The 27,590-nt window shown below is 43.1% G+C and overlaps 2 long non-coding RNA genes across 7 annotated transcripts in view; both read right to left on the reverse strand.

The window, feature by feature from the left end:
* LOC136786541 (uncharacterized) overlaps window positions 1–24,777 on the reverse strand; it is a 31,917-nt gene extending 7,140 nt beyond the window's left edge. Inside the window, exons 1-4 of the long non-coding RNA XR_010825467.1 lie at window positions 24,345–24,777; window positions 19,054–19,184; window positions 18,628–18,715; window positions 15,928–16,047 (exon numbers count right to left, since the gene is read on the reverse strand). This is a non-coding gene — a long non-coding RNA (uncharacterized lncRNA). The remainder of the gene's footprint in view (window positions 1–15,927; window positions 16,048–18,627; window positions 18,716–19,053; window positions 19,185–24,344) is intronic.
* Window positions 24,778–24,863: 86 nt separating this feature from the next.
* LOC106045535 (uncharacterized) overlaps window positions 24,864–27,590 on the reverse strand; it is a 116,010-nt gene continuing 113,283 nt past the window's right edge. For 5 of the 6 annotated variants that reach the window (XR_010825464.1, XR_010825460.1, XR_010825465.1 and 2 more), the window contains one exon: window positions 24,864–27,568. This is a non-coding gene — a long non-coding RNA (uncharacterized lncRNA). The remainder of the gene's footprint in view (window positions 27,569–27,590) is intronic. The other variant, XR_010825463.1, reaches the window with a different exon arrangement.

Consider the following 27,590-nt stretch of genomic DNA (forward strand, 5'->3'; position numbering starts at 1 on the left):
AACAGATTCATTTTTTTTCCCTCATTCGGGCAGTAGAAATTTTAGTTTTTCACTTTGATTTCACTGAAGCATTGAGCCTAGATCAATGAAAAGGCGAGAACCTGGTTCTGAGCTTGCTCATCACGTTGTAAGTAGGAAAACTGCAGGGAAGTCAAGGACATTTTACTGATTTAAACGGACGTCGGAATCAGACCAGTCATCTCCTTTCAGAAAATGATTAGCTTTGGTTGTAGAGTGTGCTTGTGTGCTTCCTGACAAGGCATTGGGAGGTACACGCTCAAACCCACTAAGACATTATCTCCAAAGGCCACTCACTATAGAAAATCCATACATTCCTTCCCTTTGCACCACTAGGGACTTCTAGCGTTACTTTGGTTCTTAACCGACAGCACGTCAGGGGACTCTGGGCCAGTACCCCCCAGTGCACAGGTCTGACCATGTCCAAAGCATACTGGAGTGCCAATGCACAGATAGCGGAGCTAACTTGGAACAAGCTGACTGGGAAACCTGAGAAAACACGGTACCCATGGCTCGTCAGCAGGGTAAATTGCTTTGCACTGTGTCCAAGACACCCCTGCTATATCACATCAATTTCTCACGACTGATATAGCTTAGTTCCAATGTGTTTTCATTGCTTACAGACGATATTACATGACTAAAAGTACTTATGTACATCGATTATAAAACCCCGAGCTGGTTGGATTTTTCTGCTACACGTTAGTACACCAACTAGTACAGCAGGACTACTTCGGGAATGAGATTCGCCCAATGCTGTCTCCAACCTGATTTGCAACATTCCTAGAGGTAACGTGGGATGCATTTGACCATTGAAAGACACACATTTAAGAGAGCTGATTCATCCCATGGATATTTTTCTCAGAAAGAAGTCACATGTTGGATCAAAGGATTTAGTGATCCAGGTATGTTCCTGAGAGATGACTTCAAAACCTGTTCACGTAAACTGAGTTTTTCCTGGTTCCAGCTAATTAGGGATCAGACCTATGGATCAAGGCAAGATGGCAGAATTAAATCCCCATCTTCATCTGCCCATTCAGTCCTTCCATAAGTAGAGAAGTGTTATTCCATGTTGAAAAATGACTTCACTCCCCCCACGCTGAGCTCTAAGTGCTGCTCATTCTCCTACTACGAACCAGGACAGCAACTTTGCTTCCGAATTGGGAACCACGAGGAAGATTACTCTTATGTACTTAACTGTACTGCGAGGATATCTCAGACACATCTTGTCAGCACTTAAACTTCCATGACAGGCTTCCCGCAACATTTTCCAGGTGAGCACCCTCGCTCCTTCTACCGTGTCACACGCTCATCATTCACCACTCAGACACGGCGGGAGCAGCCTGTTGACATGGTTTCTCTCACTCTTCCTGGCCCCTGCAGCTGACCTCCTGTCTCCCCAGCTAGATCAAATCCAGGAGACTGTACTTAGAGCTGGGTCACTGGATGGTGTTAAAAGCCTTTCTCTTCTTCTCTCAGCAACCAAAGTTGGAAGGTGGCAAGTGGGAGAGAAAACACTTCAAGCTGATTTTCCTTCAGGTGATGCATCCTGTCAGATGGGATGGGAAGGGCTCCCAGACACAGGCATGGGACAGGAGGGATTTGCAGAACTGCATATTCATGCTTTTGGAAGTTTAGGAACTACAGCTAGACATGCAGAGGCAAGGACCATATTGCCACATTTTTTCTTTCTCTTAAGTTCTGGCACACAGCAAAGGCAGGGAGAAATGATGATATGTGGAAAGTTCCCTTATCAGTTCTTCACTGCTGTTTGCAAACAACTCAAAGAAAACACCTCCTTTGAAGTCAGACAAACCAGGAGGTTCTGGCATTGTGAAATTTTGTTTTCCATGCCAGTATGAAACATTACGAGTCTGAAGGGGCTCGAGATTTCATTTTGCCATGTGAAACAAGCTAGGTCTGTCTCCAAGTTTAATTTAATGATCTGTCACTGACTACCTAAGAATTTGACAAAACGCTCTTGCAATTCAAAGCACACGCTCCTTTTGTAGCTCCAGCAAACTCGTCAAGTTGCATCTCACGCAATTTCAAGGGGATGTTGTGTCAAACTGAAAAACTAGTCTTTAGCTCTCTTTGTGGAGAAAAGGGCTAGGGCACCGCTGCAAAGATGCAGACCCCCCTCATCCTTCCCTTCCATGCCCTGAGTGTACTAATGGACCTTAACAGCCCTGCACAGCCTCACTTGGGACCTCCACCCAAGAACCCTCTGCTCCTTGGTTCTGAAGTTTCATTTAAGCCCCACTCCTTGCCTGAGCTACGACACAGAAACATCTGCGTCCTGCCTGTCCTTTGCTGCTCCTTGTTCACTGGCTGGGCTTCCCGTTTTGACCTCCGACGCGACTCATCACGTTGCATCTGTCTGTCTGGGCAAATGAGTCTGTGAATGGAAGGTGTCACTGCCACCACCCCTGTGTCAGTCTCCTAGTCCCGGGGGACTACACCCTGGCTGGTGAGGGCACCAGCTCTGCCTGGATTACGGTCACACTCAGCTCCCAGCTCACCGTCCCCTGCGGAGCAGCCCTGCTCTTGTTGCTGTTCCCTGCTAACAAGCACCCTTCTCTTTTCCCTGGTTATTCTGTTATCGTTCACTATTACAGCACAGACAAACCCAAATGCAATGTTCCTTCTCATGCTTTTCCTGAAGGTTTTCTTCAAGGCCTGTTCTATTCTTGTTGACTTTCTCTCAGCGAGCTCCTATCAACACCTCTGCATTGTACTATTTGGAAATAAATGTAACGGCACCATTTGGGAGCATACAGAGAAGCTTGCAGTCATATGGATGAGCTGAACAGCAACGACCACATCAAAGTGGGCGGCCATAAAATCGGAGCTACTTGAGAGATGATTTTTGCTGTGATTAAAGGAACAATTCTTCACTGAAACTGCTGAATACAAAACCACAATCTTTAGCTAATTTATGCTGTGATAATGAGCACAGCCTCCCTAATCCCAAGGCAGGATGTTGGAATACTCTGCCCCAGAAGATAGACTGAAAATACTCTCATAGTATGGAACAATTTCAAATCTGGTCTACAGCTAAGGTGTGTATCCTTTCTTTTCTTTCTTTTTTTTTTTTTTAACTTCACTTCTCCATCGTGTAAATTTTGTTTTTGGCCACTGTAGGTAAAGGCATTTCCCTTCTTATGACAGAAAGTGACTCAGTAGCCAATCCTCACGTGAGGTGAAGCTCATTCCTTTACCAAGCTCTACTGGAATCTCCGCATCACATAAGCACGCCCATCACAACTCAAGGCCTAAGAACTTAGGCGTTGACAAGTCTTCTGCTAGCTATCTCTAACTGTGCATGTTGCTGCTTGCTTTCCATGCCAAATACCGGTTTGTAACCACTGAAAGAATGTGCACTAAAAGTAGGCTTCCCCTTCCCAGAAGCGGTAATCAAACAACGCTTCTGTGGAAGCCATCTCCTTAAACGTGGCTTCCTCCCTATTCAAAACAATGTGGTCGGGATGCTTCATCCAGTCCATTGATCTTAGTGCTTTATAGCACAAGCCATAAAGCATATTGGCAAGTGAGCAAAGCTGCAAACACAAGTGTGTGAGCGTCCAGCATGTCAGATCCTTAGTGGGTTGGCATAAACAGGGAGGGTAAAAATATCCCATCATTGCAGCAGGCACAGAGATTTCTCAAGTGGCTTTTTTTAATAGGTCATGTGCCCCATTCAGCAGCTCCAGCTGATGCTTCCAAAAGAAACCCATTAACAGCCTCCCCTATGTGCTCCTTATTGTTTGCACAGCTTTAATGGCCCCATCTGGCATCATCCGAAAGCCTCCTGGTCAGAAGCAAACAGCAGCTTCTGATTACAATGGCACGGGAAGTTGTACTTCTCAGCCTCCTTTCTTTACTCAGAAGATCTAACTTGCAAAATAAATTTGTTTTCTAAATGAAGCAAAGATTGGAAGGTGTGTAACAACCTGTAATCCAAGTGACACTACTGTGACATCAAACATAAACTCTCTTCCTCTTCACCAATGATACGGCACTGCCTGCACGCCAGGTGTCTGGGCCTCCTATCTGTCGTGGTATCTGTCAGTGCCGTACCCTAAGAGACTCACAGCACAGAAGGAGAAGAGGGAACCAAAGCATATCCGCAGTGATGAGGAATTCAAAAGGCCAGCCTCTTCAACTCCAGCACTACTTGCTAATGCGGGAACGGCCCACGACAGCTGAACAGGACGGATTTCTGCACAGAGAGCTACTACAATACAAACTACCTCCCAGAAAAACTGGCAAATCCACGTCATCTATTTTATTTGTTGAACAAGGCTGCTCAGATCTGACACCATGGTACTCCTTGGACAGAAAACAGTCAGGTTACTCTGGGGAGCCCCCAGTGCTGTTTTATGGAGGCAGATCCCAGCTAGCCTGGGTAGCAGCAACATTGAAGATAAGCAGGGTAGGCTTCAGCACAACTGGGAAAAGCAGTGCGTGCGTCCAACAGCACCTGATGTGTTTGCCACCACAAACCAGTGTGAGTGCCTTATTGATTTATTTGACTGCACAGACATACTCTAACCTGGGAGAAGTCCCTCTGCTTGGGAGGTCTCAGGATGGCTCCTGGGCTCCCAGACAAACACCACTTTATCAGTAACAGATGCTCTTTGGATACTCTTCAGAAGGCCACATCCTCTCTAGGTTTGGCCCTAGCCTGTCCCATTACAGGAGCTAGGCACACCTTTTGAGGTAAACCCCAGCCTAGCCAAGCATTAAAAGCACATAAACCCTATTCTACATGTGCATTAATTCCCTTTGAAAGCCTTAAGACCATAGGCACCTTCTGAAAACCAACTTCATGCCATTAGGAGGTTTCCAGTGTGCTTCTGGGAAGTGCAGCCAGACAGGAGGGTTATTATGAGAGCAAGAGCCAAGGCAGGAAGCTGACAGGGTTTGTTTTCTACTCTCTCTCCTTTCTTCTACAAAACAGTGTTGCTGAGAGCTAGCTGAAAGGTCAGAGACAGTCTGCAGTCGGCTGCTCTTTACTAAACAAAAGTTTACTTTCATCCACTGTGCTGCAGCCGCTGGAGTCACTTCCTCCTTCCTCCGGCCTTTCTTGGAGGCGAGAAAACAGTCGGCTCTTTCACCATGTTAAGAAACCCATTACAATCAATTTAGCCAGCGCACAGACAGACTCCGTGTCTACTGTATTCTGTTACCACCGGCCGGGGCGGGGGGAGAGAAGACCTACTGCCCAGCCTCCCCTCGCACTCCCTTCCGTAATGGAAAGGATGCCGGCGCCGCCAGCTATTGGAATCACGCTAACAAATGAAGCTGTCATCAAACACCTCTTGGGGGAAGTGGTGGGCAGCAGGGGAGGGTGCGTTCTTGCGGTGGAGTTGCCTTCGCTGCAGTGGTCCTGCTGGCTAATTGCTCAGCACGGAGAGCACACACTTAAAGCGCTATCGTCCTCGTCAATAATGGGGTATTAGGTGCCTCCTGTTCGGCGTGGCATTGATCTGTTCCAGCTTTCCCCTGTTGTTGTTGTGTTGGTGTGTTTTTTGTGTTTTTTTTTTTTTTTTCTTTTCCTTTTTAAGTGTTTTCTGAGCCTGTGTTTAGCGTGAGTGCTGCTTAAGTGCTAATTGTTACACCACAGATTGATTGGCGACAAGATGGCTTGCCAAGTTTCTTCTCCCATCTCCCCGGGAGGGGTGGGGAGGAAGGACAGCGGGTGGGGGCCGAGAGGTGGGGAGAGAGGGAATCCTTTTGCACTCACTGACTTCCTCTCCCACTGTCTTTCTGAGCTGGAAACTTTTGGCCTTTCAGACCTCCTCCTGCCAATTTCCATTCCTGTTTTGTTGCTTTCCTCCCTGCTACAGAAACTGTATACATCTTTCCATTATTTGAAATTTCCTTAAGATGCCGTCCTGTGAGCTAGATGACTTAATGGTTAAGAAGAATGCTGGAACAACAGAAGAGTCAGCATTTTGCCTTTCCTTATGAAAAGGAAACAAAATAAAAAATGAAACTGTTTAATTCCTCCAGATAGTCCCTTTCTCCACCACATTTATGCTTCCAAAAACCTGAAATCCTGAGGCCAACAGTGACATACAGTGAGAGCTGCATAACAAATGACACAGCAACTCCACAACTCTCCAGAATCCTGAAACATCTGGGCAGGCCCCAGAGCAAAGATTTGAAACCATCCCAGAGAATCTAGAACAAAGATCCGAAACATACAGATACTGGATTCAATACCTATACTATCCTCCTGGGTAATGTAAAACACTGGTAATGTTCCACCTGAGGTTCAAGAAGGTTAAACTCATTTTTTTTCCCAGTGTGTTCAACGGTTGCTTGACTGAAGATGTCCACTAACTCCAAAACTCGTGACTTCAAACCCTTTTTTTTTTTTGTTGGTCACCAAACATTCATAAATTGCTATAATATAAAGAGGAGAAAGTTTCTCTGTAAAGTGGATGAGTACACAGTACAATCCCTAATTCATTCACGGGAAACTGGGGCAGGACCGATAGCTAACTAGTTTAAAGATACCAAGTTAAGGTCAAAACTGAAAATAGAACTCGGAACTTCCTGAGCACGGTATCTGTACAGCATCCTGTCACCCTGCATGTATTAGACCCTCACCATCTTTTGGGAAAACACCAAGTATTCCACGGTATCGCATTTTCTGCCAGGCACTTTTTACAGTTTTGTATCCAAGCCTTATGCTAAATATCAGAGCTGAATAAACAGCTTAGCGCATGCTGTATTCAAACACTGCCATTTCTTCCAACTTACCCAGCAAAGCATACAAGTGAATATAATCGCAGTGTTTACTACCCAGTGCCAGCCAGTCATGCTTCTAGGAAACAGAGGTGCCACCACATGACTGTACCGTGTCGACAAACAAGCAAGTTGTGAACTGAAAAAATGTCAAAATGAAATGTATTACTTCTTTTTGTGCCAGTTACAAGGAATTTTGAGCATAAGAGTCTGCTCTCTAGAACTATCAATTTGCATTGGCTGAACTAAAATCCTGGATTTTTTTGGAGTTTTGTATAAAAAAGTTCTAACAGAAGACACAGCTTTAAACCTTGCTTTTTAATTAACATGCATGCTACTAGCACCTCTGTACTTGAACTGACCAGAAAGCAAATGCAAGATGCAAGCATGCTCCAGTTGCAGTTTGCTTTTGAATTCATGCAAACTAACCTGCCCTGGGAAGGCTGCAAGAACCAGCTGTAGCGTTACCAGCAGGACCCGGCCATCACTCACTTCCCTTAGAAGATGAAGGACACCCACGACTAGATTATCCTACCCCTCAAAGACCGGGTCAAACCATTGCAGAGGAATAAAAATGGCCTGTTGTACTCGTCCTGGCTTTACCCAAAGCAGCACAAGTAACTCCGCTACCTCTGGCTGCATAATGGGCAGCTGGAAAAAAATGAGAAGTGAGAAACATTCTCAAAAACTTGGCTGACTGGATGTCAAAAGAGACACAAGAAAACACATAGAAAAGTGAGAAACAGTAAATGAGGAACCAAGGAAACACAACCTTTCCTCATTTCATATCAGGTAGGGTATTTGTATTCTATTCCTTGCTCATCGTATGACAGAAGGTTAACATAGCATCACTGGTAAGACTGAAAAATATATGAGCATGACAGCTATGAACTGATTGTAACCTGAATTTTCAGAAGACACCAAACACAAAGTTTTCCTTCACGTTCAGGAGATCTATGGACCTTCGGTACCTCTAAAAGTAGGTCACAAAAATACTCTGACAAAATTTAAGAGAAGCTTCGACTGGGAGAAGGTCAGAGGGGAGCGATAAGAATAAGAATCTTCTAAACAGCATTTGCTGTGCTAAACTTTCACATTTGCAATAGCAAATTTGACCTCATTTGGCTGCTAAACCCATGTGCACATTCTAGCCAAAACTTTTTCTATTACCACTTGCAAATAGCAACATGCCAACTCTCAAAAAAGCGTTTGCTCAGAACTTTTGCAAGACAACCCTCGGCAACATGACAAAGAAAGAGACCAGAAGGTACAGCTGATAAATCAGGATTTACAGAAGGCTTTTCATCACACACACACAAACAACAAGAACCAGCCCAACACCCAGAAAGAAAGAAATACACGCTAGGTAGAAAAGAGAGTCATGCTAGGAGTGCACACGCAATGAAAACTGTTTTCTGAGCTGCTCTTGTCCAAAAACCACAGAACAAATTGCCGAGGCTTTTCCCCACTGCACAAAGTGCCTTTTAGCATCCAAGGTTTTCTCCTGTGGGACAGGAGAGAAAGGGAAAGACAACTGGCGTCGAGCTGCATATTGTCTGAAGATGCTGTCAAGAACATCATAAGGAAAGAGCTGTGTCTGAGGTCATCAGATTAGAGAAGGAACAAGGAACCGAGCGGGGGCTGGGGATGGAAAGGGAAGGGGGAGGCGCAGCGACCTGTGTGACCTCTACTGCACTAACTTGATATAACAAATAGTTCTGAAAAACCAAATACTGTTAACCCTTTTAAACTGGGTCATTCCCTGCTGTGGATGGCTCATAGAGCTGAGCCTTTAACTCCTTCCTCACCACACGCTTACAAACATCTACAGTTGACAGCACATTAGGGTATATTAAATTTACAGTTCTTACTACAAACCAATTCTTTTCCAAAAGAATTTCACCTTACCCAAGTCAAAGTATTTCGTGGATTGCAACTCCAAATTTTAGCCTGTTTAAGGCAAAACACAGGCTTTGCAAACAGAAAGGTGATCCTTTCTTTTGCAGAAAAGCTCACTTTTGGGTGAAAAGGCCAGTGTTTTTCTGGTGATACTCTTCAGAGTTGAAGAGATATTCTCAAGATGTACAGATCATATTTATTGAAAATCTCGTTTCCCTTTTGTGGGAAGGAGAAAGGAACAATGCTCCCCCACCACCTTGGACTCCCTGGAGCACCAACTGCAAACTGAGAAGGGGAAAATCTTCCAGGCCCCAGTCCTGCGCTTACAGGGCCTTACTCACACAGCTCTCCTTGCAAACCTGGCCCTGTGTTTGACCCAAGAACACACTCGGATGTCTGTTGTGTAACTGGAAACTGAAGCAAACCTCCTAACTCTGCAAAACTGAGCTCCAAACCTTTGAGGAAATGATTGTCTTCCGCGATTCTACTACATTTTTTAACTTCTGCTCACAGCTCCAACTGCTAGAAGAAATTGGGAGGTATCTTAGCCTCTCTGGTTCTATTCCTAACCACAAATTAAAATGGAAAAAATGATCCAGAAATTTCAGAACCCTAAAAAACAACTTGAAATTCCACTCTGGTTTTGAACATGGATAACTATTTCAACAGGAATCCTAAATTTTCCATTACCATTCTTTTATTCCTAATGGAAAAACCTCAGTTTTCTTATGCTGTTATTACCGTGACAGTCACTTGTTAGCACACACACCGCCATAGCAATGCAGATTTTTCCACTTGGGTGGCTGAAATGAATTTGCAGTTTTGAGACACCCAGAGCAAAGGCAGCCCATCGCTGTTCTAAGACAGAGGACAGCCTCCCTCTGGCACAGCTACCACGGGAAGGCCACTCCAGCAGCGAGGGCTGGCAGGGCTGCAGCAGTTCTGACTCTTCCAAACCTTAACAGGAAGAGCCAGCTCTTTGTTGGAGGGGACTGAGGATGGACAGCAGCGCCCTGAGCTCCTCTTCCCCTCCACTTGGAGTGCAGCATGGATCAGATGACTTCCAGAAGTCCCTTACATCTTGAATTATTTTACAGTTCCGTGAAGAGATGAGGATTGCTTTGAAGAGCTATTTTTCCTATATTGGGTATCTGAAAACAGAAGGTGAGGGATGTCTTCAGAAGTATTTTCCTACGCGCTACCAGACCAGAAAAATGTGATGTTCTCTATAAGCTGTCTCCTCCATCATGTTTAACATCAAAGAAGACATAGAAATTACTCCTGGAAGGAAAAATGGCCTTCTTGACCATTGCACGGGATTTTGTCTGTAGAGAGTGTACCCACTCCAAAAAAAAAGTGGAAGAGGATAAGATTCTTCCTGTTTTTAAACTTAGAAAAAAGTTCAGAAACCTCCGATTCATTATCCCTGAATCTGTAAGGTTATGTGGAAGTCTGCTGAGCTTTTACCACTTCACATCAATGGTTACAGCTGAGATGAAAATCTAGTCCTTTTCCCATCATTTCATTTCAGTAGGAGAGAAATAAATTTCACAAAACCTCTGGCACCTTTTTCTTGGTCAGTTTGCTGTCTACACAGCACTTCCAGGCACACGAGACTGACTGGGTGCAGAGCCCTGAACTCCATCTTGCAGGTCAGCGGTACCCAACGACACAGGGACTAGGCTGAGGGTGGTATTATTGTGCCAGACCAACTGGGCCTTTATAAAACTTACACCAGTGGTGTGAGACCAGTGACAAGCAAAAGCTAGTGCTTCCTTAGGTTGTTTGTATATAAATATTTTCCATGCTGATTATAAACATCTAGATGCTCTCCTCTTCCCCCCAAAGCAAAATAACAGATTAGGCACGCAGTGATGTAAAGCTGCATACCCCATCCAGAGAATATTGGCAGGATAAGCACTATTGAGGAATGGCACTGGCATCCCACCAAGATTGCTATCACAAGTAAATAGGACATCAATCGGTTGTTAAGAATAATAATTGACTTTAAAAAGGTGATGTTATTGGATAACATACCGGCTCAACTAGCTTTAAAAAACTGCCGATGCCTTTTACATAGAACACCCTACATGCTACTTGAATAGTTAACTGTTATAAAGGTCCCAAGTCTTACTGGGGTGTCCAAGCACAGCCCACACAGAAATACTGACTCTACACAGAAAGGATTTTTTAGTTTAACATAGATTTGTGTTACACTTTGGCTCAATCACACCAGGAAGGCAAGCCTAAGAGCAAATTTCGTCATATGAAGGAGACAGTTTAAATCCAGCAGCTCTGGATTCTTGAGTAAGGAAAAGATGAGAGTCCCACAACAGTTGGAAGAGTCCCCTAATTATCCAGCACTAACCATTCCGTCTGCCTGCATGGCCATAATCCCATTGTGCCAAATTTGTGGAGTGCCCCCCATACCATGGACGATTCCAGCAAGCTCACCAACAGGAAGCTGTGCCAATTTCCAGGCATGCAGTAGAGGCCTTCGACTTACCTGCTTCCCTTTTCCTATCCTCCTCTGCAGTTCCCTGGCCATCCTTACCCCAAACACAGCTAGGACCTTCCTCTTGCTGGTTCACTTGCACACGTGGCAGCTACTGCTTTATCGGTGAAGACTGGGAACCCAGGACTTCACAGCCTCCCTACCACCTATCCTTGCACTGTAAGGAACAAAGCAGAAGTAGGAGGTTGGCTGCTGCGGCTTACACACAACTGCTCTCTGCCAGAGATGCCCAGTTAAATTCTTTAAGGAATTTAAGCAGTTAACAGCTGCTTAAATACATCTCTCACTGATCTGCTTTTTGGTTAGTTGTGAACCTAAGCAAGCCCATCAAGAGACAGGTGAAATGGGGAACTCGGGCAAATTCAGCGTTCTCATAGATTAATGGTTTCCTCCACAGTAACAGCCGGGAGATACCTGCTTCAGAGCAGCATACACATCCTTCTCCCCTTGCGCCTTGGGCTCTAAACCATCCCATAAACACCTTAAAAACTAAACTTTAAATCCGGAGTAAGAGACCAACAGCCACCAGCAGGGCTCCAAGAACAGACTGTATAACACACTTGCTCCTTTAGCTTCAGGTAAGAAGCAAAGAGGACTTTGCTGCCTTTAACAGTGGTACCTGCAAGTGCACCAGCGTATCTCATTGCACTCCACCTGCAAAAAGGGTTAGGAGCAGTTTCTTTCTGCCTCTCTTCCTCCTGTTTTCATCAACGAATGTCTCCTAAACCCAGCATGCAAGGAGATCTCCTTGGCACTGCCTTTCTAAATAAAGAAGAAACTTCTCTCAGCTGCCTATTACAGGATGATTAAGGGGGAAGGGAGAATCTAAAGCAATCTGATGAGAATTTACAGGTCGTCGGCTCCCTTTCCCACTGTCAACCAGGGGGCAACCCTTAATGGGGTGAAACGGCTGCAGGAGAGCACAGGGCTCAGCCTTCGGTTCAGCCTCTAATGAGGGGCCATGGGCTCAGCTAGGTCAGCTTGTTAGAAAGGGAAGAACGGCAGCAGAGTGAGAGTCGGGGATGGAGACTTACAATAGCTCTTGAGGGGCCATGAGCCTAAGCACAGGGGCTCCGCGGGAGGGGGAGGGGGCAGCAGCCATGTCGTCTGCCTGCTCCTTGCCTCTTAAAATCCCATTACCTTCCTTTTATTTCACAGCAGAGACCTGGTGGGGAGCGAGGCAGGGGGGTAGATGTCCAGGAGGAACTGCCTCTGTCTAGTGCCTTCCGTCAACAGAGGTCAGGCCCATAGGATCAATTTTTTCCCTGTGTATGTGATTTTCTTGTCTCTCTCTCTCTCTTCCTCTTCTTCTGCCTTTTTTTTTTTTTTTAAACAAGAATACGGGCGCCAGGCTTACAAGAGGTCCTCAAGAGCTGTCAATCAGGGCATGAAATATTCAGAGAGCTTAATCTTCTTAGGGGATCTGTAGAGACCCCCTCATGGGGTCTGAATGCTCTTCATGAACTTGCAAAGAATGGGTAAGGGGAGAGGGGAAAATAAACACAGCTGAAAAGAATGAAAAGAGAGACATCCTTAGACAGACACCCTCATATCTTGGTGAGGGGCATATTATAAGAATTTAAATAGAATAGAAAAGACCTTTTAAGACCCAATTAGTGGAACAGTCTCCCTTCTGACTGGGAACCCAGAGAATCACCTTTGGGTATTCTTCATCACAGCTATTTCTTTCTTTTTTACTCAACAGGTAGCCCAGCTCGTTGACATGCCTAGCTCAATTATGACCTAGTTCTTGACCTTACGCAAGTTACTACTTCTCCACAGATTTTGCCTTTTCTGTGGGCCCAGCCAATACACAAGAACTCTACCAACCTGCTTAGTTAATGTTCAGGATCAGGTAGACTGCCCTCTGGGAAGCTTGCAAGCTGCATACGTTTCCTTTAAGGTCTCAGGAATGAGGTGTGGATTTTCCAAGGTACTCACATAGCTGAAAGTAAGCTGGTCTTCAGTTAGCCAACTACTGATTGCACAGCAGGGCTAACAGCATGTATTCATAGCAAAGGAACACTCTCTGAATAAACATATCTTGAGGTGTAACTCAGATATGTAAATAGTAAGAACACTTACGCATATCTAAGATAGAGATACATCAATTCATTTTAATATAGAAGTGAAATCTTGACCAACTATTTTTCAAAGACTACCCAGGGGCAGGCTGTTTCCTTTCCAGAAGTTGCTTATTAATTCAAAGAAGTATCAATAGGACAGCTACAGCTATGCAGATCAAACAAGGTGGATAAAGAAGAGAATTCCAGCAACTAGCCAGTTCAGGCTACAGGGGAAAATTTATACATAGCATTTAGGAAAAGAAGACACCAGTGTGGTAGAGAGAAAGGGGGCAGACAGGGGCAAAGGCAAGGTATATATTTTCAGTGGTAGTAACAAATCTAAAAAGAGAGACAGGGAGAGAAGCCTTCTTCCTCCTCCTCCTCTTCTCCTGCACCTGGGGTCATGCTGTGACCTTTTCGAAGATGGGATGTAAAAGTGACCTTTGTCAGAGTGTCACGGAGCGCCCAGCCCAGGCTTCTGCGAGGAGACGTGGGAGGCCTACAGGCAGTGCTCCTTCTGCGGGCAGAGGTCCTGACCCGCAGCAGCGCGCTCACAGAGCTGTCAGGGGCAGGCTCCCCATCCTCAGTTCCTCCACACAAGGAAACAATAAGAAGACAGGCTAGCAGACAAAGAGCCTGGTCTTAAAACTTTCTCATCCTACCTGTAAGTGGTATTGCTTGGGAGCTCTGAGACAACGCTTCTTTATTTCTCCCTCTCTCCCTTCCCTGAGTCTTAAAATAATCTTAAAAAAATGCCACAACTCTTATATGCTTGAGTTGCCTTCATGGAGCCACAGGCACACCTGCAGTACTTTCCAAGACAAGACAGAGAGGAACGGGGCCAGAGCTTCCTTGCTGCTTTACTTCCACTGCTTTATAAAACCACAACTCAGCACCCCTAACTGGATGCATTGGTGAGGCACCCAACTAAGGAATGGCTTCACGGGCAGCCTTGCCTGGCTTTTCTCTGAGGGTGTGCATTGCTAACTACTCTGTGCCCATAAGCCATACCAGGGTAATATTCACACACTCATTTCCAAAATCACTTGCATAGTTGCTTGAGAAAGAAAGAATCCAGCACCAGGGCAGACACCAGCTTACTGTAAAGAAGTCAGTTGTGTGCAGCAAACCAAGCAAACCCTGGAGGACACAAAGAGAAAACACACTAGGAGCTGTCTGACACTGGGTCAGCCCCACACAGAACCCAAGAGCTCTGCTGCCACTCACAAAGACAGGCACTTCCTCCTTTCCTCCCCTAGCCCTGTCTTTTGGCTAACACACAGCAGATCTTCTGAATAAACACATCTCTGTTGGACGTGCAGTTCAGGTGCTGGCTGCTCCAGCTGCGAAGCCCCCATCTCCCTGCTATGTCCTGGAGGCACGAGAGGGCAGAGGAAGCAGGGCAATCTCCAACCTCCATCTCCTGCTGCCCCACGACCTCTGGGCTGCCACTGTTGACCCTGCTGGGGTTGCAGGGGGTGGACTAATTTGGACACGTTCAGGCAGTTGCTGTCATCAGCTTCCTGCTTTGTTGATCAGGGAGGTTTTTGCTGTAGGCGGGAGTCAATTATTTGGCAATCTCAGGATGATCGGAAGAGACTATTAGTGTTTGACATTTTAAAGGGAAATGGAAAACAGCCCACCTCTCCCTTTCTGCCAGCTAAACCAACCACTTCATATTAAACTTTGCATAGCTTCTTCCGCATACAAATTAGCTCAACAACTGCTGCTCTTCTACTATGTCAATGGGCCACAAAAAAAATGCTTGACCATGACTCCTAACCTGCCAGCACAGAACACGGCCATCTGGACTGCAACGGCGTCTCAATAAGCCTACATGCAGCAAAAATCCCCGCACAGAAGACATAAAAGAGCAGGTTGAGCAGGGGATTCATGTCTGGAAGTATCCATAAAATTGTCAAAATAAACCAAAACCGAAATGCATGCATGGATGAACTGTGTTTGAAGCTTAAAAATCGTATTCCAGAGAAAGATCTGAGCTAAGTGAAAGGGTGGTAAATTTAAGAGCTGTTCAATAAACCCTTTTTAGTCCTGAGAACAGACTCTGACTTTTTCAAAGACTTTTCCAAAGCTTTATCCTAAGCTTCCTTATGTGAGGAGTGGGCTGTCCACTCCTCCTCAAGATCCCTCTCCAGGGATTTGTTAAACATTTGTGCAGAAGAAACGACTTATCTTGAAAGTGTAAAACGGGGAGTATGACAGTCCATTTGGTAAGATAAGCAGTCAGGAGTCATAAACCAGCAGCCTTAGTTCCAACTGCAGTTAAGAAGTAGCCCTTGAGAAAGAAAAGAATATAGAGGGGCTCCTGGAAAACAATTTTCTCAGAACTAGCAGAAAAAAAGTGTTGTCTCCTGCCTGACAGGTCAGGATTTACAGCTTGGGTGTATACCTCCTGTCCTTCCTAACAGCAGAGTTATGTAGCACATTTAGATTTCCAGTACTGTTATGCAGGCATACGCAGAAATCCCCGTCAGAACCAACCCCTCATTGCACCTCATACTATACAAATACACAGAAAACCTTTGATTTTCTTCTTTAATACAATGGGTTAAGATTTGAACAGCAGATTTGCTATTTCCAAAGCCTTAGCTATATTTACACCAGTAAACTCACAGAAAACCACGGAGTATTAATGACCTGCTCATACCGTACCCGAAAAGGAGAGCTGAAGGTGAAGGCCATGCTTCCCGATAAGAACTGCTGCAGGAAAGCGACTGCTCCAAAGCTTACACAAGCCAGTTCAGCAAGAAAAGGCCTGAAATGACTTATATTCTGTAAAACAGAGAGGAAGAAGACTTTAAAGTTTCAGTAAGTCCAGGTCCTCTGCTGTTACAAGTGCCAACAGTCACCTTAGATAAAGCCCTTTACGCTCTGGAAGAATAACCCATGATGGAGTCTTAACAAGGAGCCTGCTGGTGGCGGCTTGCTCTCCCCCCGGCTCTCTATTACTACCAGTATCCAGTTGGACCAAGCTCCCCTGGGACTGTCCAGGATTTTTCTGTATGCAGACAGCTCTGATGTGGCAGCAGGGCAGACTCTAAGCGGTGGTGTGATTTAATAAACAGACACTTAAGGCAGTTTACGCTGGAGTCAGCCCACTTCGGATGGCCTTCTCTGCTAATTTAACACGGGTTGCAGCCCCCAAGCTGGCGTCTCCCTGCTCATTAGGGAAAAGGGGTGCGTATGCATGCGTGTGGGGGAGGAATTCTTGTTTCACATTGGTGCTCGAGAGACTTTATTATACAGGGCAGCTCGTTTCACTCACTATGCTGCAGAGGATTTTTCAACAGAGAGGGGGAGGCAGGGCATGCTAGTTGGGATCCTTCCCTGTTATTTTCATTAATTTTCCTCTTTTTTGTTTTGGTTAGGGGGGATGTGACAAAAAGGGACAATAATTGCCATTTGCCGCAGACTTCGAGGAGTCCTCCTCAGCCATTACAGATTAAATTGCATTCTGTACAAGTGTCCATCAGGCCCCAGCTCCAGACTCCAGGCTGGTTAGAGGGCAGCTGATTCAGCTGCAAGAACATTTTGCTCCGCTTCTGATCTGTCCTAATTATAAAAAGGATGCTCTTTCCTTTAACCCCTAGAGTTCTCTCTTTCCTTTAACCCCTAGAGTTCTCTCTTTCCTATTCTCATGGTTCAGTCCTTCAGCCAAGTATTCTGCTGGTTTACATGAGTTTTACGTGGACTGTCAGCAGCAGAGAAGCTGTATAGATCCATACTGCCTGAGCATCTCTTTTTTAATTTGTATCCCTCCGACCAATGAAAGACTTCAGATTTCACATAGAGAATGGCAAAACCAGGACACGTTCAGGACCCAAAGTATCTGCCTGAGCAGAATTTAGATTTTGTAAAATCAAATCTAAAACTAAAGAAAATACCCCCCACTTTCAGTCCAAAGCACAGGTAACTTGAATACACATGGCTGAGCTAGTTTTAAGGTAACAAGCACCAGTACATTTAGCAGTACAGCAATAGGAGAAGTAGAGCCTGTAACACTTTGATAAGATAAGCTCATGGGCCCACATGGAGCTTATTATGGTTCTGGCAGTGCAGCCAGCTAGTTAACAGATGTCTCAGCAGAACTACACAAGCTGTACTGACAGCACTGCAATGTCGATACAGAATAAACATCTGGACTGCAACCAGGAAGTGGTAGGTTGTCATTTTCCCTTCAGCTGGTAAGCAGTTCCATTTTAAAAGCTCTTACAGTGGATCTTTCCACATCTTTGGTTACAAAGTGGTGTAACAGGATGGAAAACAAAGAACACAGGCCTGATACTGATCACTTCAAGCTTTGCCTTGATGCAGCTCTGACTCTGACTTCAGCCGATTCACTCCTGACTGAAGCTGGTTTAGATACGAAAAGAATACGTACCACCTTTGTTGATCTCGCCCCTTATGTCCCATGCAGCGAAGCTTATGCTGCAGCAAACTCCTCCCCTCCTCCCACCAAGCTTCTGTCTTTTCCCACTCACAGCAAAGTCTTACCCCTTCTGCAGCCCCTCTCCTGGAAGAGGAGTAGGGTTGATACTCGGCATCGTTCTGGAAACTGGCATTGTGTTAACACTGCCCTGGGGTGCCATGGGCAGTTGTGAGCCCACAGCACCACAAACAGAGCAAGTCTGTGGCTTAGCACCACGCTTCGGGAAACGGTACTTTTGTAGGTTCACAGATCTAACACGAGAATGTACCAATACTGCCATATGGACTGAACTCCTGCAAAACAGACTATTCACAGCTCCTGCAGGGAAAGGAATTATCCTTCCCCCCTACATAGACTCAACATTACTAACAGCAATATCTCATGGTTGAGATGCAGAATAGTTTAAGACAGACATGCATTCTCAGTTTGTACACTCCATGTGATGATGAATCAACCACATCCTATGGCAGTCTGTTCCAACAGCAGCTTACCCAGCCAGACAGCGTTTTGCTTTTATATTTCCAATATCTCTTTGTCCTGAATACAAGAAAGTGCATTGTTTAGAAACATCTTGCTTTGGGGATACTGACAAAATCAACTGTCCCTGACAGTCAAATGTTGGCTGATAGCATCTAAATGATTTTTTTTTCTTCCTTTTAGATACTCCCCTCTTTGTGTTAATGCCTTTGCTCGTTACCAAAATTCCATTAAATATTCTACCCATTCTGTTTTGTTAAGTTTGTTTGTTTTTGTGTTTGTTTGCTTGTTTTCCAATTAGTTTATTTCCTGTAGAATATTTCTTAGAATCAACAGCTGCCTAGCTATTGGTGGTATCTTTCAAATGGATTAATGGAAAATGAAAAAGAGAAAAGGGAAAAATCATATGGGGAGGGATAAAAAAAAGAGAAAAGCAAGCACAATACCTGTCTTCTCCAGCTAGTACTGGACAGCTCCCTCCAACCAGACTCTCATCCTCAATGTGTAGTGGCACTGGAAGCTTTTAATACCCTTCTGATATAAGATATAAAATCAGCTGTCACCAAACCCATTAGTCAGCTATTAACAATGACTGTCAGCACAGCTTCGAACACGGTGCAAAAAGCTTGCAGCAAACAATCTAGAGAAATGTTCCTTATCAATAAATTTCTCCTTACCTTTAGTAGTTAGTGGGTGACAGTGTTTGAGATATCTGCCAGGTAACTTTTAGAAAAAATCCTTACCACTGCACTTGTGGAATTTTTATTATGTCTACCCTCTAAACAGCTTTTTATGGAGAAGAAAAGTTCCCCGTACACTTTCTCCACATCATTCACTAAAATGACGAGCGTACTTATATCTTTTGGACTTACCTATCTGCATACGAAGCATGTAACACAGCAGCAGATGTGCTGTCAGTATCAGGTACTTATCTTACAGTCGATCCCACTGCCCGGTCCTTTAACACACAGTGGGTGATCTCCATTTTCTTAAAATCACATCTCTGAAAAACCAAAAATTTGCTACTTGAAAGGAAAGAAAGCATGGCATTTCATCAATGGAACCTTAAAATACTGACAAATAAAGTCTATACAGGATTGCCATTTTTCCACCAGTTTTTGTCATATGCAGAGCTAAGGAAGGGGCAGAAATCTGTGCAAATTCCAATGAAGTATTCCACAGAAATACGCAGGGAAAGGTTTGGTTTCAAACACAAACCATTTTGCAGAAAAATAAATGCTAAAATAGCAGAGCTCATGTGAACCTTCTTTTATAAGAGAGATGGCTTACTCAGCTGGTTGAGGGTTTGAAAAATACAGATGAAAAAACACCTAACAAGAACCCTTGTAGTCTTCCAGTCAGATCTTCTATAGCTGAAGTCAAGCAGTAACTGATAGTGTTAAATCAAGACACTAAAAACATCTGTAGTTTTCTCAAGTCTTGAAGACCATTTCTTTTTAAAAGGTACTTAATCTTCTCTAGATGTAAACAAGGGTCAGCAAAATAAGTGCTCTGGAAAGCTTCTCCACACACAAATCATCTGCTATTCATGTAAGTAGTATTTACTAACTGTAGTAACTTACTAACCGTAAGTTAAAGCAGAATAAACTTCCTATTGCAGATCCAAATACACACAATTACTTCTTTGTGAAAAGGGAAAAAAGATAATTGTATCAATGCAAACTTATGCTCAAATTAGACGTTGCACTTCAGTAAACAACAATGTAAAAAGATCACATGCCTAAATAAAATATTTATAATGGTATAAATTTTATGAGTGAATGAAGCTGTAGGGATCAAACGCATGATCAATGATCAAATGTAAACAATGGACTGAATTTTACCAAGTTAGTCAGCTGAGCTACTGCAATTGGTCATATACATCTTCAGTTAACCCTAATTTTGAAAAATAGGGAGTTGAAATCAATAATTACTTAATGAGTAAATACTTAATTGCTCTTTTATTATTATTATTTTACATATTGCTGCTAGTGCCAGGAGGTTGAGGAATGAAGAGGTAGAGGGAAGTTTATCATAATAAGTGTGAGAGAAACACACGCTTGTTTAGGGAGCTTAAGAGGTGAGAGAAATGCTGAAGCCTACTAGAGGGGATGTGAACTGACTGAAAATCGCCACCTGAGATCTAATTAAAAAAGGTGACGATGGTATGAGGAAAGCAATAACACCAAAAAAATTAATTACACTGCAGAACCACCTCAGAATCTGTCACTGACCATCACCCTACTCTGCCAAGAGCTGAGAAAGAGGGGCCCCCGCAGGAAGACAGTAACAGCAATGTGGAGATCTCCACCTCAGTGAGTTGAAGAAAACAGTTTGACCAAAAAAACAAACCTAATTTATTCTCTCAACCACTGTCACCATTTCCCAATTGCGTTCTACAAATTCATATCCTGGCTTAAGGGAAATTACTTTTCCTTAGTTTACCCTGCGAGCATGTTGGAAAGATAAATACCTGTCCTGTCTGGAGAGAAAGACCCCAGTTTAAGAAAAGGAAATAAAGGCCAAGCTTTCAGCCATTTTGTGCTGCAGTTTCCAATGCCCTAGCACCGAGCTGATCGTGTCAGTATCTCAAGGTCCCCAGAGACGGTAATCTTATGTGTTCAGAGAGGCTTTAGTTCATGCAAGGTCAGAGTAATTGTGCATGATTAATGGTTTATCTCTTCCTGAAAGCCTTACACAAAGGCTCCAAACCAAGTTAGCCGTAATTCCATACTCCTTACAGTCTGCTTAAAGGGGCAGCATCCTATTTCCTCTTGGTGGGGCCAAGCCTGTTGACTTTATCAGAATTGGAAGCAGGCCACAAAGCCTTTGAAAGAAGTCTCTCTCCCCCATTCAGCTCCCTAGGTAACATGAATACATTGTGAAAGAAAAAAAGAGTCCAAATTCAGTCTAAAACACCCCAAAGTCTTAAAAAAGACTGCTCTGTGACAGTCCCCAAACCTTTTGCTACAGGATTCTTTGGTTTTCTACAGAATTGGTCCTCAGCATATTGCCAGAGCAGGGCACATTAGAACCACCTTAGAATCCCATTTTTAGTCTGCAGCTGTATTTTGTTAAGAAAAGGATCATTTTTAATCAATTACAGCTTTGTGACCATGGGCAGCCACATAAGCTGATTAAATTATTATTTGCAGATAGTGCTCACAGATAATTCCTTAGGGATAGCTACAAATTTAGCCCTTTTTTTTGTTTCACAAAGCATTAACAAAGCTCGATTGCTTTGAATGTGCACTGTCTTCTGCTTGAGATTTTAACTGGCTGTTTTCAGACTATGGAGCATTTGTGAACTGTTCGGTTCAGCTATTTAGTTATACACAGTGTGTAATTGGGCACGTAAGTCATATGCTGTTGTTTCTGCTCTCTGAGTGGATGTCCTAAGCCCTTTACAGAAGAGAATAGTGAATAGTTTTGTTCACATACCAAATCTCTGTGCTCTCCTGTGACTAAGACGTTCATATCAAGCACAACATTCCCCGTGGTTTTCTGAGAATGAAACTCCCTGCATGTCAGGTTTGTTCACTAACAGCAGATGATAAGGGATCACAAACATGGCTGAATCAAAGCAGTCGTTTTCAGTCAATTTTTTTTTGGTAGACGTAGTTCCCACAATTCAATCAGATTGAGTTTTGATTTAATTGGGAACTTGAAATATTCAGTGTTTTGTTGGGAGGAAGGAAAAAAGGCATACAGTACAGTTAGAAATTTCCACACACACGCAAAAAAAAATACAAAAGTCTTCTATAGTGGTCACAGAAAATCAGCTAGTTAGCCATCAGAAATGCAATACGGACACAGTCTGACTGCCACATTCTTAGGAACAGCTTTTTCTTTTAGAAGGTGGAGGAGTTGAACAATGTCAATGGCTATCTTAAATCTCTTCCTACCAAATAGGAACAAACCGGCTGAAAACTGCAACTGAAGGTAACTTGGAGGAAAGAGAATCATGACCGCTAGTGCTTTGCACTCAAAGAAAAAGTAAGATTACACAATGAAAAGGACACTGGACTACAAAACAGAAGATGGCAGCAAGCTGAAGGGAACTGGTAGATACAGAATCTCTTAGGAAAACTTCTCATGGGAAGCAACGTAGAGTAAAGTAGCATTTAATGGAACAGAGTATACAGTACTAAACTGACAGGAGTACTAAATGGAATGTCTCTGATTTTAATTAACCCCCAAAATAAACATTAATATTAAAATAGCAATACTTGAATAAGGGTTAATATCAAACAAGAACATGTGAGGAAGAAAAAAAATTAGAGACAGAACTTCAAAACTGATTATATATACCAAACATAAAGAGATGTAAAGAAAAAATAATAAAGTCATCAATGACTTTTTTGCTTCCAAATTCACAGAAATAGATTAATAGTGACTCACAGCAGATTTTCCTATCAAGGAAAGAGAGACAGTCGAGAACAAAGACCAGGCAGGTGAAATAACACTTTTGTCAGTACAGCCCAATCTGGGATCTGTTTGCCAAATCATGTCTTCTCCCAGAGAGAAAGGGAAACATCCTGAACTATCCAAGCTTTCAAAGAGCTTCTGTGCTTCCACAAGGCTTCGACCACCGCATACGCGAACAGCCAGGAACTGTGGGGGGCAGCAGGTCTCTCTCTGTAAAAGTGGGGACTGGGGTGCAATTCCGAAGCAGTGCTTAGACCCCATGGATGCCACATTCAGGTCGCCCTGAGCTACCTAAACTGAATACAGCCAAGTATTCAGAGCTTGATGAAATCCGTCCTAAAGCAGTTCAAGAAGTACCTGAAGCAGTTAATCTGTGAATAGCTAGCACTAATCTTGGTGTGATTTTGGAGAATAAGGGAGGTTCTGGAGAAACCATGGGCAAACAAAGGACTTATCTTCAGAAGAAGAACATAATTAACTGCACTGTCTAGAAAGACAAGAAAAAATTTAAACAATCAGTTTAGAAGTAACTGGAAGGTAATAGGATGATGAAAAATGGTCATTACGGAATGGTCAGGAACAAATTATGTTCCACCTATCATGTTCTATCGAATGGGGCAACAGTTGCAGTGATTATGGGGGGAAGCATTAGAGACAATTTACTTTGAAAAGTAAAGTAAAAATAGAACGCTTTTAATCCCTGCCCACCCAATGTTTTCAAAGTATACAAGGGAAATCAAACGTAGCTTAAAATCACTACAATTTGGGGATAAAGTTGTCTAGAAAATCCTCTGAAATTACTGGTAATTTGCTGTCAAATTGACAGGACACTTCACCTGGAGTTCTACAGGGGACCATGTTATCTCCACTTTTATTAGCATAGTCATGAGCATAGACAGGCCCTTACAGGTATGCAGCAGCCATATTTGAAGGTATAATTACAAGTCAACGACCTCCATAAATTGGAAAAAAAAATAACAGATTGTATCAAGATGGAACAAAACAAAAACGAGTACAAAATGTTGTACCTATCAGAAACAAACCCAAACAGATATGGACAAGTGGCAATATACAGAAAAGGATCTTTGACCTTCTAAGTAAATGCAAACAATTTTGATCAACAAATTGATGTCAACAAAAAAGAGAAGTGAGAGAGAGGAGGAAGACATCTCATCCCAGAACGTACTGACAGGTGAGACATGGAAAGTTTTCCCTGTTTGTGCTGGACATGGCTCAACTTAAGCCAAGACATCCAGGTATGGCCACCTCACTTCAAGACAGATACAGATAAATGAGGCTATGAAGACCAATAGGAAGGTTCAAAAGCATCACTGAAAGGAAATGACTGATGAAAATGGACATCTGTTTTCCATCCAAAATAGAGAATGGGACATGATTATTCTTTTGCAGTATGTAGGTAAGTGGTGACTATGAAAAAGATGGTCATTGCTTTTTTTCTGTGGCCACTTGGGCGTAGAACAAGATGTAATCGGTGTAGCATAGCTGACAGCAAGAATACTTGGGTTTGATATTAACATGACTTTCATGAATTTTTAAAATAAAAATAATAGTTAAACAATGGAATAAAACAGCTACATAGGAAGGAAAGAGAATTCATTTCAAATAAGGATTTCAGACAGGTTTGCCTCAGGGATAGTCTGAGTATGCACTCAGACATAAGCAAGAGCATCCTCAAGCTACTGGACATAAATGTGTTATGGAAATTTCTACTCACCAGAAAATGGCTGCCCAGCTCTGAGAAGGACCAGCTCAGTATCTCAGGACACGGGCCTGCAGTTAAATAAACAGCTTGTGACACAAGATGAGCAAGGTCTGGGTGATTAGCATAACTGCATCAAGTTACTATCTGCAGGTTGATTTAAAAAAAAAAAAAAAAAAAAAGCCTTTGAGATGAAAGACGCAAGAATAATGAAGGATATCCTGACTGCTACTGCTGATAGTTGCAGGTGAGCTCCACCTGAGTAAACCCAGACTCCTGGTTGAGACAGCAGGTAAGTTCTGTACTTGCACTGGCCTGAACTAAAACACCGATAAGCCCAGAAAGCTCAGAAGCAGGCAGGCAATTCAAGATATTGATCTGATTAGCAAGATGTAGATTTGTGAGATTCACCAGGAATAGAGAATCGGGAATCTTGAATCAGCTTTCAAGTCCCCCATCAAAGTGCCTTGCACGTTTTGGATCTGACAGCACCGGACCCAACAGCGCCATACGAGGTCACAGTGCAGCATTTTCTCTAAACACAGTGTTATATCTCAATGTCATAAGGCAGCACTGTCTGGTATGTGGTCAAACCCACAACAAATGGTGACCTGCCATGTCAAATTTCCCTGGTTCGATGGTTATAAAGTTAGCATGTGATGCAGAACAGATTCAAAGAAGAAAAGAATTGCTTGCATCTTCAGTACACGTTTTCTGAAGCAGACCTAAAGTCACATCAGCTGGCTACCTTCTATTCCTTGTAACAGCCTTCTGTCCTGTTTTCCTCGGACTATCCCTGCACTGTTCTGAACACTCCCTGTAACAGCAGGCAACAACCCTGTCTTGGGATGCAATGTCCTTTCCAATATGGTAGCAATATATCTTTCCAAGCACTCATTTTTTTTTTTTAAAAAAAAACAAAACTGTGTTACAGTTACCAACTATTTGAACAATCTACCTCACAGTTGCCATGGAGCCTGGGCCTCAATTTCTTTTTCCTCTTGTCTCTTTGGGCTAAAGTAGATTTTTATGCCAGATTAACCAAAGTGCTACTCTTCTTTGATCTGCAGTTCAGGCCACAGTTCTGACTGGAGAAGGGAAAAATAATTCACCAGGGTACTCCTAACGTAAGAGCAGCCAAAAATGCTTGGGTTTCCAAGGTTTCCCCTATTTCCTTTTCAAAAGGGACATCAAGAAAATAGTAACAAGTTAAATATGTTGAAAGAGTTTTGCTCTTCATTTCTTACTCGTGCTTTAACTTTCTCTACAAATGCAACTTGAATAAATACCAACAGTAGAAAAGCCTAAGGGTGCACCACCAGAAAGGCTAAAAATGCTTTTAAATTATTAAATAACCACAGCATCCTACCCCTCAATTAACCTTTTTTACTTGGTCCCTCCCTGCCACCGTTTGGGTAGGTAGCCCTTCACAGACCACTGCCACACAGAACTAGCATGACCCACACCTTAGCAGGTTATAAAACAATCAGCTTGCATCATTGACCACAAGCACTTTTTGTTGTACAGCTTCTCCAACAAGTATCTAGTCCCACAAAGGACACCTTTGAAATCAGTTGAACTCAAGTAAATTTAATTTTAAAATAAATAAATAAAGTCACTTTAACAAAGACACTAGATTTTGTTTTTTTACTTTTTATATTTCTGATATCACATGCCAGAACATATATAAGGGAAACTCCTAGAAAGTTGAATTCAATCTGGAGCAGGAGATGACATATGACAGAGAACTTACAACATTCCTCAGCGCTTACGCTTAGCCTCAAACCTTCATTAACTAGCTAACATTCAACAGTCTCTGTATAATTTTAAAAATTGTAATAGCAGTTACAGCTACCACTTAAATGAAAACTTTCTAAGTTGAGATCTTAACTGTTGGGCAGAATGATGAAGTCCTTCAGATAACAACAGTAAAATCACTTACAGAGGGTAGATTTAGTGCTTTTCTTGCAGGGATCTGTGTTATTCTAATATGATGATGACATCTGCTTACTCATGACAAAATTAACATTAAATTCTGCATAACTCAGACACACAAACAATGCAAGGTGCTTAATTACCACTTAGCCTGGTGTTAATTACATCACATGTGAAACCCTCAACTCTGTATTTCAACAGAAAAGTTGTCAAGAAATGACTCTGCAGTCACACCAGAGGATTTGGAAACAGTTCATTAGCACCCTACAGAAAAAAAAGGATTAAATTGTGCCCCAAAACATCTAGCTCATGCACTTGCGAAGTCATTCAACTAAATTCTGTTCTTTTTAGAATCATCAGGAAGTGGGACCTTTGGTGGGAAAAGTTGAGAAATCAAAAAACATCTTTCTTCTGTAGCCCCACAAATCCTTTTCTCCCACTATTTTTCCAGTTTCCCTCTATTTAGAGTTACAGAAGTTCTCCACTTCTAGTCTGACCTGCCACCAAGCTCAGGCAAAATATATTTTCCAGTTATCCCAGACCTACCTGCAAAATAGTATGGTTGTTTCTGTACCGGTTCTGAGGTAACCTCAATTTTTCTTTTCCCTCAAATGGACTCTGGAACGAACACTGGAACAAACTGATTTCAACCAGGCAGGTTGTTATTTGGCAAGTAGTAAGTGCAATATATGAACCAATATTAATAATCTCTACAACTATACATAATACACAAATGTCCAAGTCTGGGACTCCATTCAGGACATCACGAGGTAGACTTTTTTTTTCCTGTTACAATATTCAGCATGCAATTAAGGTAAATTCGTCTGTTCTTTTCCATTAAAAGAAACATCCTTGACAAACCAAAATTTGACATATTTTTCTGAGCGATATAGGTAGCTGTTGGATTCACCATATAATCTGGGCCTACAGACAAGTGATAGAGAGAGTAATAGGCAAAGCCAACATATTTTTTTTTTTGCCCCATTGCTGTATGCACTTTGTTAAGAAGAACTCACCAAATTTAAAATCTGGTTTAAAACCTCTGAGCTCAGGTGTACTAAACGGATGCAACCCTGCTTTGGAAGTGGTGTGGTGCTGCAGAATGCTAGAAGCAAGGAGGGTGACTGGGCCCAAAGACAGCTTGTGTCTTCCCAGAGATGACTTTGTCATCCGGTCTTCCTATTAAAGGAACATTCCTACCTGTTCCAAGAGGGACCTCTGCTGTCTTGGAACATCTTTCTTCCACTAGGTCAGCAGGTGATGAGAATCCTTCTGTGCAGAATTGCTCTCCACATCAACAGCATCTGTCAAAACAAAAAAAAAACA

The sequence above is a fragment of the Anser cygnoides genome, chromosome 17, assembly GCF_040182565.1.
Source record: "Anser cygnoides isolate HZ-2024a breed goose chromosome 17, Taihu_goose_T2T_genome, whole genome shotgun sequence".
NCBI lineage: Eukaryota > Metazoa > Chordata > Aves > Anseriformes > Anatidae > Anser > Anser cygnoides.